Genomic DNA, 15,148 nt, shown 5'->3' with positions numbered 1-15,148 from the left:
GGGCCGCGCATCCCCGCTGGCCTCTATCCCTCTATCCCCGCTGGCCTTTCTCCGCCGGGCTCTCCGCGTCGCTCCGGCCGCGCTGCGGGGCCGGGATGCGAGCGCGGCGCGGGGGCCGAGCCGGGCGTCCCCCGGGGCCGGCGGCGGTGCCGGCGCTGCCGCGGAGCCCCCGCCCCTTCCTCGCTGCGTCTGTTTGTACTTTAGCTGATCCACTAATCCCCCGAGAGAGCCTATTTGTAGTGAAGAGTATCTATAGGGGGCGAGGCTGGTCCATGTGGGTTTGTGTCATTGGTTTGCAAGGAGAGACCCCGCCTATTGCCAAAAAAAAAAAAAAAAAAAAAAAAAAAAAAAAAAAAAAAAAAAAAAAAAAAGGAAAGAAGGAGGGGGGGGGGGGGGGGAAGCGCGGCCCTCCCCCCCAAGTTGCAATTAGCATCCTCTCCGCTGCTGCTGCGGGGCTCCGGTGCCCCCGTCCGCTCCCGGCGCGGCGGCGGGCGGAGCAGGAGAGCGGGGAAAGGGGGGGTGGGGGGGAAGGATTAAGTTGGTTTTTTTTTTTTTTTTTTTTTTTTTTTTTTGTGCGGTGTGCGAGCGGGTGGCGTTTTTAAGGTGGATCTCCGGCAGGCAGAGCCCGGCGGTGGATGCGGGAAGGGATGCGGCGGTGAAGAGCGGCGCGGGGCTGGCGGCGGCCGGGAGCAGGTAAGGGAGCGGCGGCGGCTGCGCTTCCCGGCGAGAAGGACAAGGGAAAAGCGAGGACATCTTTGCTTTAGTCGACCTCACCGGCGAGGGGGCACAGAGCGGGCAAAAAAAATAAAATAATCCGAGCAGGGGAGGGTAGGTGGAAATGTGATGGTGGTGGGAGGCGGCCGCGCAAGTTGCGCGGGTGGGCGCGGAGCGGCGGGGTGAAGTGGGAAATCTTTTGTTGTGCCGGGCCCCGCATTGTTTACTTAGTGCCGAGAGCCGCCGACAACATCTGCCGGGGGATTAACGGGGCGGCGGCGGCAGGAAAGTTTGGGCAAGGGGGGAACCCCGCGGTGCGGCGCGGCCGATGCTCCGGGGGACGCGGAGCAGCCGCCGCCTTGCGCTGCGCTTACAATTTTTATTATTTTTTCGGTGGTGGGGGGGGAGATAGTGTATTTAGTTATTGCCTTTTTTTTTTTTTTTCCTAATCTTAATTTTAGGTAGATTGCGGAGGGGAAAAATATTGGTTTAGTGTTTTTAATTTTTTTTTTAATTTTAATTTAAAAAAATTATTACTGCTGAATAACCGCGCTCGCCCCTCAGTCACTTAGCAACTCTGCACGCTTCCAGCTCCGCGGAGGTGCGCGGTGTCCGCGGGGCCGCGCCTCGCTCCTTCCCTCCCACCTCGTACCCCTCCGCCAGAGCTCACAACAATTTCCCCACTATTTATTTCTTTATTACGTATATTTCCCCCCCACACACACCTCGATCTGGACATTTTAAACCCTTCCCTGCTATCCCTAGAATGGAACATCAGAGGGGGTGCGTGGATTTAGGCGCTGAGATTGTTCTTTTCACACCCCTCCGCCCCACGATATAAAAAAAAAAAAAATAACATTTCCACCCCCCCAAACTTGCAGGACTTGCTGAGGGGGAAAGAATAGCCTTTTGTCCTGCCCCCAAGGTAAATCCTGGCTGGAGCTTAGCGCCTGGTACTTCGCCGGGTCCCAGGGCTCTGGCTGTGCTGGGGAGGAGGAAAGTAGGAGATGGAGATCTCAAAGTAGTAGAAGTAATTTCTTCTTTCAGCCGCACTTCTCCGCTGCCTTTGAATTGCCTGCAATGAATGTGCGTAGCTCTAATTGAGGTACTTTAATCATTCACACTTGATTAAGTATACCGTGACCAGAGGAGAGGAATACACACGGCTCCCTAGAACGGGAGGGATGGGATGACATTTTAATCCTGTGTTTTAAAAAACATTAGTGGAGCAGGAGGAAAAAAGCGATCGGCGGTGACGGCTCGGTGTAACGGTCCCTTGTTCCCATACAGATGGTGCCTTTCCTTCGGGATGAAATCCCAGTTATTGCGGATATTTGGGCAGGGGGGAGGAAGAAAAGGCACGTACTTTTAGGTTTGTTTAAGCGGAGTGAGGGAAATAATGATAGACGAGATGCCTGGTGACAAAATGCTTTTGTTCCTGTTTCCATCAGTGCATAAGGGCGCCGACCTGCTTTAGCATTCTTTAAAGGTCTCTCTTTACTAAGGAAAATTGAAGACGGTCTCATTATAGGAGAGTGTGTTTGGAATACTATGAGCTATTTATGAATTCAGAGGTGATTGTTGGATCTCAGACATTTCAATTACGCATCCTCTAGTAAAAAAAAAAAAAAAAAAAAATTTGTAGCGATGTGTTCTGTAATCTGTTACTTCCATAAAGCTGATTTGTGCTCCAGCTCCGGAGCTGGCTGAGGGAATGGGTCCGTCCACGGGGCTCGAATCTTAAACCAAGATTTCTGTTCTTTGCCTCGCAAAACTTTCTGCTGCAGGGGCAGCCCCAGGTTCCCATAAAAGCGATTGTTTGGGAAACGTCAGCTATCGTCAGTATTTTTCTGGAAAATCTGGCGTTGTGAATGCAGGGTGGTATTTTTAGAAAGGAGCTTTTTATTTTTGGAGGCGTTTGTGAAACCCACCTGTTAGCCATTAGGGGGGACAGAGGTTGGCTTTCATCGTCAGCAAACCCGGGCGCATCTGGGGGCTGAGGGCTGTTCCTCACTTGATCCAAGCTCTTTCCAGTCATGGGCAATCAAAATATCTTTCCTTTTCAAAGTTACAACCAAGTGTTTCTAAAGCTGAACAGAAAATAAGGTAGTTCAGTCAGAGGGGTGGCACTCTCCTGCGTTTAGGAACACGGATTGCGGGAGCATTTGGCTTTTCCTTTCTCTCCTAGAATTTCAGACTGAGATGCTTCCCTGGTCCAGGGTTTTATTGTCAGTTTTATAGTGTACAAATCACAGATGATGTTTCTTGCTGTCAGCTTTCGCTCTGTTTAAGGTAGTTTTCCAGCCCGTGTGGATCTGGGGTTTGGCTGGCAGGGTGGCTCCAGAGCTGGATGCCCCGTGGAGCTGCCACCCCAGAGCCCCCTTTGCTGACAGCTCCTCTCATCCCCCACTCCTCCCGGGGCAAAATTGTGCCCCTTTTCCACTCCTGCTTTTCCTGGATGGAAAACACTCAAAGGAATTTCCCCACAGCAAGAACTGTAGCACAAACTGTCATCTTTAGCACTGGCATTTCAGTGCACAGATTTGTCACAGGGGTCTGGTGATAATATTCCTTGTATCAGAAAAAAAACATCAGCCTCAAAGTATGAGGTCCCAGGCATGAGCTGGAAGTAACATACTGAACCTTTGGCCAGAAAAGTTGATTTATCCATCAGGCTGGCTGCAGTTCAAATAAAACTTCTTCAGTTCAGCTGACTCTGGCAAGAATGAAATATACTAATAAAAAAACTCCTGAATCTCGGTTTGCCCAACCATTTGGAAAAGGTAGGTTAATTTTCCCTGGGTGTTTTGGGCTGTTTACTAGCTGTGGGAATTGACAGAGGCTTCATGTTTAAAGCAGGAGAAATGGAAAAGCTGCTCGGAACACAGCGCTGGCAATTGACAAGTGTTTTGTTAAGATCTGGTGGATGATGCTGTCTCATAAAACCTGATGGGTGTCACATTTACTCCTCACATAGATTTAGTGAGTGCTCCTGTCTTTGCTTTGTATTTTGGTTGTAGTAAGTTAAAGAGTGAAGCTTCTGGTGAGCAGCTCTTCACTTTGGGCTGATGACTTACACCTGCCCTAGAAATTGGGGTTTTTTCAGATCACTCTGTCCAGCTGTAAGGGTATTTAGATTATGGACTCTGAAAGGAGAAGTGGTCAGGTCTCACAGCTGAATTAAAGACCAGGTGGAGGGGGTGCAAGGTGATTTTTGGGGTCCCCTCTTGCAGGGAGCACTGCAACTTTGGAGGGGAGGTTTTGGCAAGTCACTGCTGGTTTTGCTCTGGTTACTGGGATAACAGAATTGTTTTAGGCAGGAATTGGTGTTTTCTCCATTGCTGTTTGTGGTGCTGGAAGGTGTAACTTCAAATGCAGCTTGTCACACCCAGTATGAGGATGGAATTCTAGACTGCAGTTTGTCATGGTCACATATGCCTGGGCCACCTTCCATTCCTTATGCCATGTTCCCATTGTTGGGGTTTTTTCCCTCCTTCTCCTTTGCTAAAGGAAACAAGGTAAGATTTAGGTGAAAGGATAAAAATTGTCATGACCATCCTCTGCAGCAACAAGGTCTGGGAAACCAAATCTTCTCATTCTACCACCCACGTTTTCTCCTTCTGCTCTGCCCCATCGTGGTGAGGAGTCTGGGATTTTGGCACTTTACCAGGGAGTCACCACATAACATTCTGTGTGAAGTCAGCAGGAGTTTTGGTGACAGAGCACAGAAGAATCAGTGTCACTTGTTTAGTTCTACAATGGTGCTTTATAAGTGTGCTCTCCTCTTTCTTGCACCGCGAGCCCCAGAGATTTTTTTTTAAGAGCCAGCAATAAACATCTGGAGCTTTTTAGTTTTTGTTTCTCCTCTCTGAGATGATAATGCAGGTGGAACATTGGAGTTTGATTTTAGTTGGACTTGATCTGGGTGAGGGGGGACCATGATGGTGCTGTGTGGGAAGGTCATGGTGGCTCTCCTCCCAAAGCTTGGGTGTTTTTTTTTCCTCTGTAATGTTTTCGTAGAATCACAGAATGGTTTGATTTAAAAGGGACCTTAAAGCTCATCCAGTTCCAGCCCCCTGCCATGGACAGAGACACTTTCCATACACCAGGTAGCTCAAAGCTCCATCCAGCTTTGCCTTAAACTCTTCCTGGGATGAGCTGTGATTTGTTAGAGCCTGGTTATGTGATTTGGAACTTCCATGGGATTACTAGAAGGAATTACAGCTGGAATAGTTTGAGGGGAAAAACACGTGGTGGAACCAGAGTTTTGCACCTGCATGATCTGGTAGTCATTGTGGGTGGGATGGAGTTTGCTTTGCCTGGTCTGAGGTCTGTGGTTGTGTCCTGTGTCAGGAGAAGCGTGCTGAGGAGCAAGGGCTGTGTTTTGGGGGAAAACACCAAAGCTGTGGTGCTGCAGAGGATGCCCCAAAGTGCTGTGTGTGTGTCACTGCCTCTGTTCCCAGTGATGGTGTGATTCTGGGTGTTCCACATGTTTTATCCAGCGGGGAGATGAGTGTAGCTCCCAGGGTGTTGCTGTCAGACCCCTGCAGCAGCTGTGGCAGGGCTCAGCGTGGTTGGAACCAGCTTTGATGGACCCACCAACCCTTGCCTGAGGTCATCGGTGCTGCTGCCTGGTGGGGTTGCCAATTTTGGGGGTTTTTATGGGATTTTTTGCCCATCCTGAAATCCCAGCCAGGAGCAGAGCATGCTTTGGGGGATCCTGGACGCTCATCCCTGCTCTGTGGTTTTCCCAGGGGAGGGCAGTACCTGGAAATTTTAGGGTCCCTGTGCTGCACAGCTGGCAGGAGCTGTGTGTCCATGCATGCCAGGGTTATTTTGAATAATTCAGCCTTGTTTTTCCACATACATGGTCTTCCAGGGTGGATCAAGGTAGGCATCTTGATAGGCATCCATAAAGTGCCATCTGTTCCGAGACTTTATGTAAGATTCAAATAAAACCTGAGTTAGTTGAATGCATCAGTTGTAGATTTTAATTATTAATTATTTGCTCCTCTCGCTGTATCTGGCAGTGATTTCCTGTATCCTTTAAGCCAATAAAAAACAGTGGTCCTGTAACTGTCCTGCTTCTTAAGAACCTGGGCTCCTTTCCATCCCTCCTGATGGAATTAGGTTTTATATAGTTTAAATAAACCTGCCTGGTTGTTGCATTTCGGGCTCTGCTTCACCCAGGTCCTTTCCACCAGCAGCTGGAGCAGTGTGGGACTAGGAAGGATCTTTGCCACCACAGTGGCCAAACCAGGGTTTACCAAATCCCACCATTTTTTGGGCCCAGGTGTGGAGTGCAGGGTTCCTTGGCTGGGAGAGTTTTGAGGTGCTGTAGAACCTGGTGGGGCTGATTTCCCCAGGAGTTGTGCTGCAGTTGCTCCTGTGTACATTCACTTGTGCAATGTTGACAGACACTCAGCACTGTTTCTGTGCAACAACACACACCAATTATTACAGAAATAGACCCCTGAAGCAGGCTCAGAGGGAAAACGTGGGGATTATAGACACAATATTTACAAGGAGCCAAGTCTTTAATGAGACCAGGAATAATGCAGATGGATTCTCTGTTGCTAAATATAACAGATATGTAATGGATGCTGTCTATCTTCTTTTTTTTTTTTTTTTTTAGTGATCCATTCACGCTGAAAAAAAGAGGAGCTTGTGTGCTGAAGAGATTGGCACGAAATTGTGGGATATTCCAAAATTAGCCTGGCTTTTGGTTATTACTGTAATGACTATAAATGTGTGGCTCTGCAAGGTGTGAGTGACCCTGGCTGGGAGCATGGATGAGCTGGTGGCCTTTGGGATAGTAACAGGTGTACAAGGAGTGCAGGATTGGCCCCAAAAGAGGCAGAGGGAAGAGATGGAAATCTGTAAATCCTGTAGTTTCCATGCTGCTGGCACAGTGCTGGAGCTGGTGTTGTTGGTGTAGAAAATCAGCAAAACCAGCAATGAGTCCCAGGGCTGGTTCCTGTCCCATCCTGGGCTGTGATGGGCTCTGCAGGGCTGTGGGGAATGTCCTTTGCTGATGTTAGCTGGACAGAAAACCCTGCAAATAAATTCCCTTTTAAAAAAGGTGAGACCAAATGTAAGAGATGTTGGTGGTAGCTGTAGAGTTGTCATACAGTGTCAAGTTTTTTGTCGTTTTTATGTTGAAAAGCAGGTTTTCTGTGAGAGGGGATGTTGGAAGGAACCAGTAAATTAAGCAAAGTAATTAAGCTAAATAGTAGATGTTACATTTAAAAGTTGAGAGCCTTAAGCTTTGCTGTGATTAGTTGTGGATGAAAATAATTTCAGTTCAATATGTGGAAAAAACCCTTTTTCATTAGTTTTTGTTTTCTCACAGTTCTTAGAAGTTTCGTGATCCTGCAGCACAAGCTCGTGTAGCTTTTATATTTGCCACTTGTTTGAGATCTTCCCTTTTTTCATACAAAAATGGTACAGTTCAACATCAAACCTGAAATTGGGGCATCCCAAAGCTTAGAAGTGGAATACCTGTGCAAACTTTAGCTTCTCCCTTTGCTGGGGTGGGATCTCACTCTGGTCTAGGCACAGGGTGAGGTTGTGGCCACTGGTTTTTGTTGTGGTTGTTTCTGAAAAAAAAACTCGGTTTAATGATGTGTCAGGAGGGAGAATCTGGGACTCTGGGTTTTTTAAGGTGCTGGCTGCCAATTTGGGGTGCTCCAGCTCAGACCATGTCTGCACATCCAAGTGCCTGAGAGGGGAATCAGTAGCAAAAACCAGAAATCAGAGCTTGAGGGAAAGGGATGCAGAGAGAAGCTGTGGCTGGTAGTGATGAGAACAACAAACAGTTCTGTAAGATATTAGAAATAAAACTGGGTTACCACATGAGGTTAAAGGTTAGTAGAAAAATCATAAATATTACAGTTTTTGATGGGGAAAAGTAATGATATGTGAATGTTGTGGTAGAAGTGAACGTTGAGCAGTCACTGCTGTGGTCAGACCTGTGTGCTTCAGCCCTGGTGCCTCTCACTGAAGAGGTTTAGAGAGTTAACTGAGCCAGTAATGTGTGTTTTTTACTAAGTCTTGAGCTACTGAAGAGTTCCTGTGAACTGTGGCAGTGCTCACCCTGTGTTGCTCTAGAAAAGCAGGAAATGGGCCAGGCTGAGCACCACAGACCTGTCAGCTCCACGTGGGTCCTGGGCAAGCATTCTGAGGATTTATGTGGTGATGGAGGCAGGATGGTGATGCACTCAGCTCCCATTGGCATGGGTTTAGGGGCAGCACATCCTTGAGAACCAACTTTTCTTTTTTCACTTAAAGAGCTTGTTAATGGGATTGATAAAAGTAACTGAGGAGGGTTTGTTTCTTAAAATTCAGCTAGAAATTCAGCTTGGTACAGCAGCACTCTTTGGCCTGAGGATGTGCAGAACAACTGGCCAAGCCCCAGCTGAGTGTCAGCCCTCAAAATCCGGTGGTAAAACCAGGAATAATTTCCAAACAGCCCTTTCCAGAAGCCTCCCTGAGCACTCATTTTTGTCCTCACGCTGCTTAATGTTTGAGCAAGCTGTGATAAGGCAGAGAGTCACCGCAGCTGGAGCTTGAAATGTCACCAAGACTGGCAGAGTGGTAAATAACAAACAGGAGTGACTGCTGGTGACAGCAATTTGTATTGCTTGGCTACAAGCAGGTAATATTTCTCAGATGGCCAACTGTAAATTCCTCTATCTCAGAGCAAACAAGTCGGGCTGTAGCTCCAGGATGCTGTCTGGAGAAATCACATCTTTATGGGGCAGCGGGGAGGCAGGAGCCAGCACCACTAAGATGATGTTATGGCCAAAGGTCTTGTGTGCTCCTTGTCTGCTCTGGCAGGTGGCTGCCAGGCTGGAGGAGGGAGGTGGCAGCCACCCTGTCCCTGCTGCCTGTCCAGGAGGGATGGGGAGGGCTGTGGGAATGCCAAAGGAGCCAGGAAGGGATGCAGGGGAAGGGGCCAGGACCTCTGTCTGCCTGACTTATCCAGGAGAATGTTGGAAGGTAAATTAAGGGAATTAGTGTTGTCACAGGGAAAATAAATTGAGTAATAAAGAGTTCTTGGGTCTAGCAGGCAGAGTTTTAACAAGACCTGAAAGCTGGAAGGTGAAGCCAGAAGAATAGAGCTGAGATCTGTGGTTTCTGCACTGATGGTGGTAGAAGAGGCTGCTGAAGGTGCTGGTGATTTCTCCACCTTTGGAAATGCCAAGTTCAGGAACATTTGTTCATTGGAGTGAGTGAGGCTCAAGCAGGGATTGATTTAGGTAAGTTGGTGTGCAGCATGTCAGGCTGGAAAATCGCAGGGGTCTCTTCTGACCTCAGAATCCATGAAAGCCCATCCTTTAAATGAGAGCATCTAGGGGTTTGCAGATCCCAAGCATCAGTGTGACAGATTTTCTTCCAGAGGGTGACTTGCAGAGAGGAGACCTCTGTCTGGAGGGGGAGATTGCAGGGTGGGACCTTGAGCACTCAGGAAGGATGACAGGTTCTTCATTTCCCACCATTTCCTTAAAGAATGCCTTGTATCTGTCACAGAGATGAGTTACCTCTGGGCCAGCACCAGGTACTTGGCACAGGGTGAGAAGTTCACAAGGTCCATTTTGTGGCTAATGCCTGGGTCAAGTGAGAGATAATTTAGGTGCAGGGTTCCTTTTTCTGATAGTCATTTGCTGTATCTAACTGTGCAGAATTTAGTCAAGCTCCCAGCCAGCTCCTGGTGACCCATGGTACATCAGAAATAACTCTGTCCCTGGTGAGAAACAAGAGTGAAAACAGATCAAATTCAGATTTAAGCATTAATTGTACATTGCTGGGGTAGTGGTAGGTACGAAAGCAGTGTGTTTGCATGTTTATATTTTGAAGTGGGAATATCCAGCTGGATGTTTGCAGGTTTACTCTGCTTTGAGGTGAATTTGCAGGTGGGTCTGCCCATCCCATCCATCATTCATGGCTGAGGTCTGTGGGGTTGCTGTGCTCTGGTCTGTGTGGTGCTTGGGTGTGCAGGAGCTGTTATGGCAGGAACATTGTTTCATATCCCTTCAATATGTGTGTATATCTATATATATCTGTGTCCACCTGTATACCTGTATATCCACCCATGTATCTGTGCACTGAGGTCTGTCATGTCTATCTCAGTTTACACTGGGTTTTTAGGTCTAGAAGTCAAATATGCTAAACAGTAGCAAAGAAAACAAGGAGTAGAAAAATGTCAAACTGACAATGTTGATTGGTTTATTTGGCTTCTTGAGGTGTCCCTGTGCTGTCTGACCTCTGGGAGAGGAGCTGGAGCAAAGCAGGAATTTGTTGGTGCAGTTAAAAGCAGGACAGTGAGATGGGCTCGCATGGTAACACAGCCTGTGAATTAAGGACATTCAGATGTTTGGCTTTGTATGATTTAGCTCAAACAAACAAACATTAATCTCATTACTCAAGCAAATGAAATAAACCTTTAAGGCACTTAAACCGTGCTGATGGTAGGTGTCTGTCAGAGCAGTGAGACCCATTTCTGCACAGGGCATCTCCTCCTGCGAGTAGCTCACTCCTGGCTGTAAGTGCTCACAGCACGGGCAGCTGCTCTGGGGCTGCTGGAAGGATCCCACAGCTGCTCCTGAATCCCACTGGGATCATCAGTCCAGCTCCTGGCCCTGCAGACACCCCAACAATGCCACCTTGTCCAAACACAGCCTTGGGGTTGTGCCCCTTCCCTGGGGAGCCCGTGCAGTGCCCCACCACCCTCTGGGGGAAGAACCTTCTCCTGATACCCAACCTGAACCTCTCCCCACGCATCCTCCTGCAGTTTGGGAGTGGCATTGGCCTGGCTGGCAGAGCCAGGGGCACAGAAGGTGAGAGGTTTTGCTGCCAGGCAGCAGGCACTGCTGCCTGTGCTGGCATGAGTCAGCCACGTCGCTGTGTTGCTCCTTCATCCTTGCGTTGTAAAAGATGGGATTGCAAAGGTCCTCGTGGGGGATGTAACAAACCCCCCTGATGCTGTCACACACAGCCCTGTTTTCCTGTGTGCCACGTCCTTCCATCGCTCTGAGTGTAATGGATGTGACAAACCTCAGCCTGGAGACGTTGGGGATTTTCTTTTTAAGTTCCTGTGGACTGCACTTTCTTTAGAGGAGAATGTAAGAATTTTATTAACTTGGACGTGCCAGGCTAGCCCAGGAATTTTCTGTTGTCTTTCAATTGGATTTGTTTGGGCTTTGGTTAGGCAGGGAAATGACTGAACTACATGTCATGTTTATAAGATCAAGAGTACCTTGCTATTTTCACACAGATCTCTTAATAGAGATTAAACACAAAATAAAGCAGAATGCATCAACAGTGTTATTCCCATAAGCAATATTGTAACTTGTATGCAGTGTAATTATATTTTGTACACTTGCCAATTAAGCAGTTAAGCTTTAGAGAAAAATTACTTTCAAGAGATGGAAGAAAAGTATTGCAGTAAATCAAATAAAATATACATGCGTTAGAGGGTTTTGTGCATGCGGCTGAAATGTTAAAATTTCCTGCTGTGTTCAGGCTGCGGTGTGCATAATGATGCTCCGTGTCCAGTAGCTTTTTTTAGGACTTGAAAATAGCAGATAGAAGGAAAAAAATGCATGAAAAATACATTGCTTCCTGGGCTAGGTACATACCAGGTAAAGCTGAGATGTTCAGTGGGTGCTGACCTCCTTCTTCTCTGCTGCTGAGCTCCTGGCAGGCACCCCGAGGTCAGGGGCACCCTACAGCTCATGGCCACTGCTGCTCCACAGACTCAGGGAATCCCAGAATGGTTTGGGAGGGAAGGGACCTTAAAGGTCATCCCTGCCATGGGCAGGGACACCTTCCCCTGTCCCAGGTGCTCCCAGCCCTGTCCAGCCTGGCCTTGGGCACTGCCAGGGATCCAGGGGCAGCCACAGCTGCTCTGGGCACCCTGTGCCAGGGCCTGCCCACCCTCACAGGGAACAATTCCATCCCAAAATCCCATCTAAATGTCTCATCATCGCCCCCATCTCCACCAGTGCTGTGGGGTTACCAGGATGCTCCAGGTTTCTGGCCAAAGTCAGAGCTGAGCAGCCTCAAAACCTCTCAGAACCTGAAGGCCTTTTGTGTTCTTTGTCTCTTCCAAATCCCGTCCCACTGCTGTGAGTTTCCCTGGTGCACCATATCTTTCCCTGTTGGCTGGTGCAGAAGAAAAGGGCACTTGGAAAATTGATGTTTGGCTGTGAATTCAGTGACCATCCCTTGGAATCTCAGATACCCTCAGCACTTAATATCTGCCCTACGGGGTTGTGCAGGTGTGGCTTGTGTGGGTGATGCCATGTTCAAGGGCAACAAGCCAAGTGTCAAAACCCTGAAATAACCTGCATGAAAGTGCACCCAGAAACTCTGGTAATTCCCTGGGAATTACAGGAAACTCTGTAAAGTCATAAGGAAGTTACCAAGGTACTGATACTTGCTGAGCAGGCACAGAATCAGTCCAATAGCTGTTTAATTATTTTTCCTAATGTAAACTTTGTGCAAGGGGAGTGTTAAGGAGTTAAAGCTGCTGATAGATATGATACAAGATTTTTTTTTATTGCACTAAGAGGTCTTTGAGGGTTTCAAAACATTTTGAAGAGCATCAGGTTAAATGAGCTGGCCAAGATTATGCTCAGCTTGGATGGGGCTTGGAGCAACCTGGTCTAGTGGAAGATGTCCCTGACCCTGGAAGGGGATTGGAAGATGATCCTTAGCCCCCTCCCAACCCAAACCATTCTGTAATTCTGTGTTGTGTGTCTAAAATGGATGAGAGCCCTGTGAGCCTCTGTTTGTGTAAGATCTCTTGTATTTATTTCCTCTGCATCAAATGAACATTTTAATCTGGAAATCGCAGCATTTTTTTTTAAAATCACTTTCCATCATAGAGAATTAGGAATATATCACTTGAAATGTATATCAAAGTAAAAATAAAACCCTCAGAAAAGTCAGGTAAGGTCTGCTGGGAGGGAAGTGCTGCAGACACTTCCTGAATTGTGGCTGGTGGCCTGGTGACCATCCCTTCCTCGCCAACAGCCATGGGATGGGTCGGGATCTGGGATCTTCTTCTGCTTCCCTGCACCAGCATACGCCTGCAGCCTGGGCTTGGAAGGGTTTCCTCACTTGTCAAGTGTGCTGTGCAGGGGAATCATTTGTCAGCAGTTTAATGGTGGTCCTCCTTGAAGGATACATCAGTGTTTGCAGTATAATCCCCTTTTACCTGAAGGGTTTAACCAGCCAGAGCATTGTCTCCTGTGATGTGCATCTTTCCCCAAACTAGCTAATTAAAAAAAAAAAAAAAAAAAAAAAAAAAAAAATTTTCCAAGTGGCTCTGCTGTCCCTTGCTGAGCTCTGTAACACACAGGCAGTGCTGTAGGTCAGACGAGGGAATCCAGGTGTTTGTTTTTGGGGTGTGGCTGCCTTGGGGAGGCACAGGGCTGGCCAGGGGGCTGCTGGAGCTGTGTGAGCAGGGCTCTGTTCAACAGCCCAGGCTCCCACACCTGCAGCCTTTGGAATGAGCTGGGTGTCCTCTGAGGTGCCCATGTCCTGACTGGGAATGGCTGAGCCTGACTGGCCTGGCTTGTGGTTTCTCTCTTTCAAACCTGCACATTTTCAAAAGCTTACTGAAGGTGTTTGCGTGGAAAAACTTGCCTTGGGGGTTTTGTTTAAAGATGACAAAGCAATGAAATAAAAGAAAATGATGTAGGGTAGGGTTACCAGCTGCCCTCCAGCTCTGTTTTCCTGGACCCTGCCTTGCAGCATCACATCCCCATATGGGTTGTGGCAGCTTCTGCCTTCCCCAGCCGCGCTCTGGGGAGGATGAGGATGCTCTTGGGCAGGCTGCCACTCACTGCTGGGATTGCTGTGGGGTTCCATTCCCCTCCCACTGCATTTCCAGTCCCATGTGGGTCCCTTACCCCCTCCCCTGTCCCTTTGGTGTGTTGGATACGCACGGATGCTGTCGGGGCTGTTCTTGCTCCCCTCCAGCCCTGTGCCTCTGCATCCTCAGGAGGCTGGCAGCCAGGGCACGTTTATTTCTGAGGGTTTATTTTTAGCCTGATGCTGCTGGCCCTGCTGTTGGTGCTGGCCATCACTCTGTGATCTGATGGTGGTGCAGTGGGGCTGTGGCTGTGGGTGGGATTGTTCCCCTGGGGCATCATTCCTGGCCTCCATCCCAGTGGGAATCACCACCAGGCTCTGTTGTTACCCACAGCAAGCAGGAGTGGTGGGAATGTGCTGAGGTTTGGAAGTGCTGAGGTTTTGGAAGTGCTGAGGGCTAGTTACAGGACAAACTGCAAATTTCGTGGAAGGTGAAATAAATGTTCACCCCACATTTCCTGGGTGTTTACGTTTTGTGAAGGCTTCTTGCCTCTCTACTGACTTTGTCACAGATTAATTCCTGGATTTATTTGTAGCTATGTTGCTTCCAGCAAGTTTAGGGGAATTGTCCCGGTTCTAAAATCATCTATTTTTTTTTTTTATATCATGCACTTCATTGCCTTGAAAACTGTACTATGAGTCATACTAATAAAAAGTGAGTCTAAATTGGATTTGGCATCACTTTTTTTTACCAACCTAGCACAAAAAGGCCAACCTTCTGCTCAAGATGCAGGACTTTGGTCAAGTTGAAGAGTTTCCTTGTTGTACCTTGGGTTTATCAATGGCTCATAACCTTTCCTCCTCTCTCTCTCCACCATCCCAAGCCTTTCTGATATTTTAATTTGAGAAGAAATAAGCCAAGGTATGCTCTGAGTATAAGGAGATGATTATCATAACAGAATAATTACGTTTAGGTACTTGATTTGATTTGTTAGCTGGAAGATTAGTCAGAAAGCAGAGAAGAAAATGAATGCGTTGTTGACTGGAGGAAGTTATTTATGAGTTTTTACTTATGTTTGAAGGAATTCCCCCTGTGACTTAAGTAGCAGTGCGATTTACGGCCTCTCACATTGGCTAGCTGAATAAATAAATAGAATAAAGACAGGAAGAATAAAATGAAATTTTATTTCATTTTATTTATTTAAAGTTTCTGTTGTGGAATGCAGGAAGCGATGGCTTCCAAAAACCCAACTGGACAAATCAACAAAAATAATGCCCGTGTTGTACCGGAAGAATGAAATCCTAGCATGTTTTGCATTAATTACAGTGTGGCAGGAGAAATGCTTGTGTACTCACACACTCTGTATGGAGTTTGTGTTATGGTTCTGTGATTTTTTCCATAACTGTCTTAAGGTATTGTTCCTTCCCTGGCCACTTCCCCCATTCCTGCTCCCACAAATCAAGCAAACAGCGTGATCCAGGAGGGAGGAATGGTGTCTGTGCTGGAGACCTGACACTGAGAGCTGCTGGTGCTGTTCATTGTGGTGGAGAGGGAGGAGGATGGGGGTCTGCTGGCTTTGGAAACACTCAAGGAGTGACGGGGCTTCTGGAA

At 47.7% G+C, this 15,148-nt stretch overlaps 1 protein-coding gene across 1 annotated transcript in view; it reads left to right on the top strand.

Moving 5' to 3' along the window:
• The first annotated feature begins 574 nt into the window (after window positions 1–574).
• Window positions 575–15,148, top strand: part of CTBP2 (C-terminal binding protein 2) — a 130,985-nt gene continuing 116,411 nt past the window's right edge. Inside the window, exon 1 of the mRNA XM_041415895.1 lies at window positions 575–693. The gene's annotated coding sequence lies outside the window, so the exon portion shown is untranslated. The remainder of the gene's footprint in view (window positions 694–15,148) is intronic.

This window comes from Onychostruthus taczanowskii, unplaced genomic scaffold, assembly GCF_017590055.1.
Source record: "Onychostruthus taczanowskii isolate IOZ18803 unplaced genomic scaffold, ASM1759005v1 scaffold5, whole genome shotgun sequence".
NCBI classification, from domain to species: Eukaryota; Metazoa; Chordata; class Aves; order Passeriformes; family Passeridae; genus Onychostruthus; species Onychostruthus taczanowskii.
This window is presented reverse-complemented; position numbering and strand designations above follow the sequence as displayed.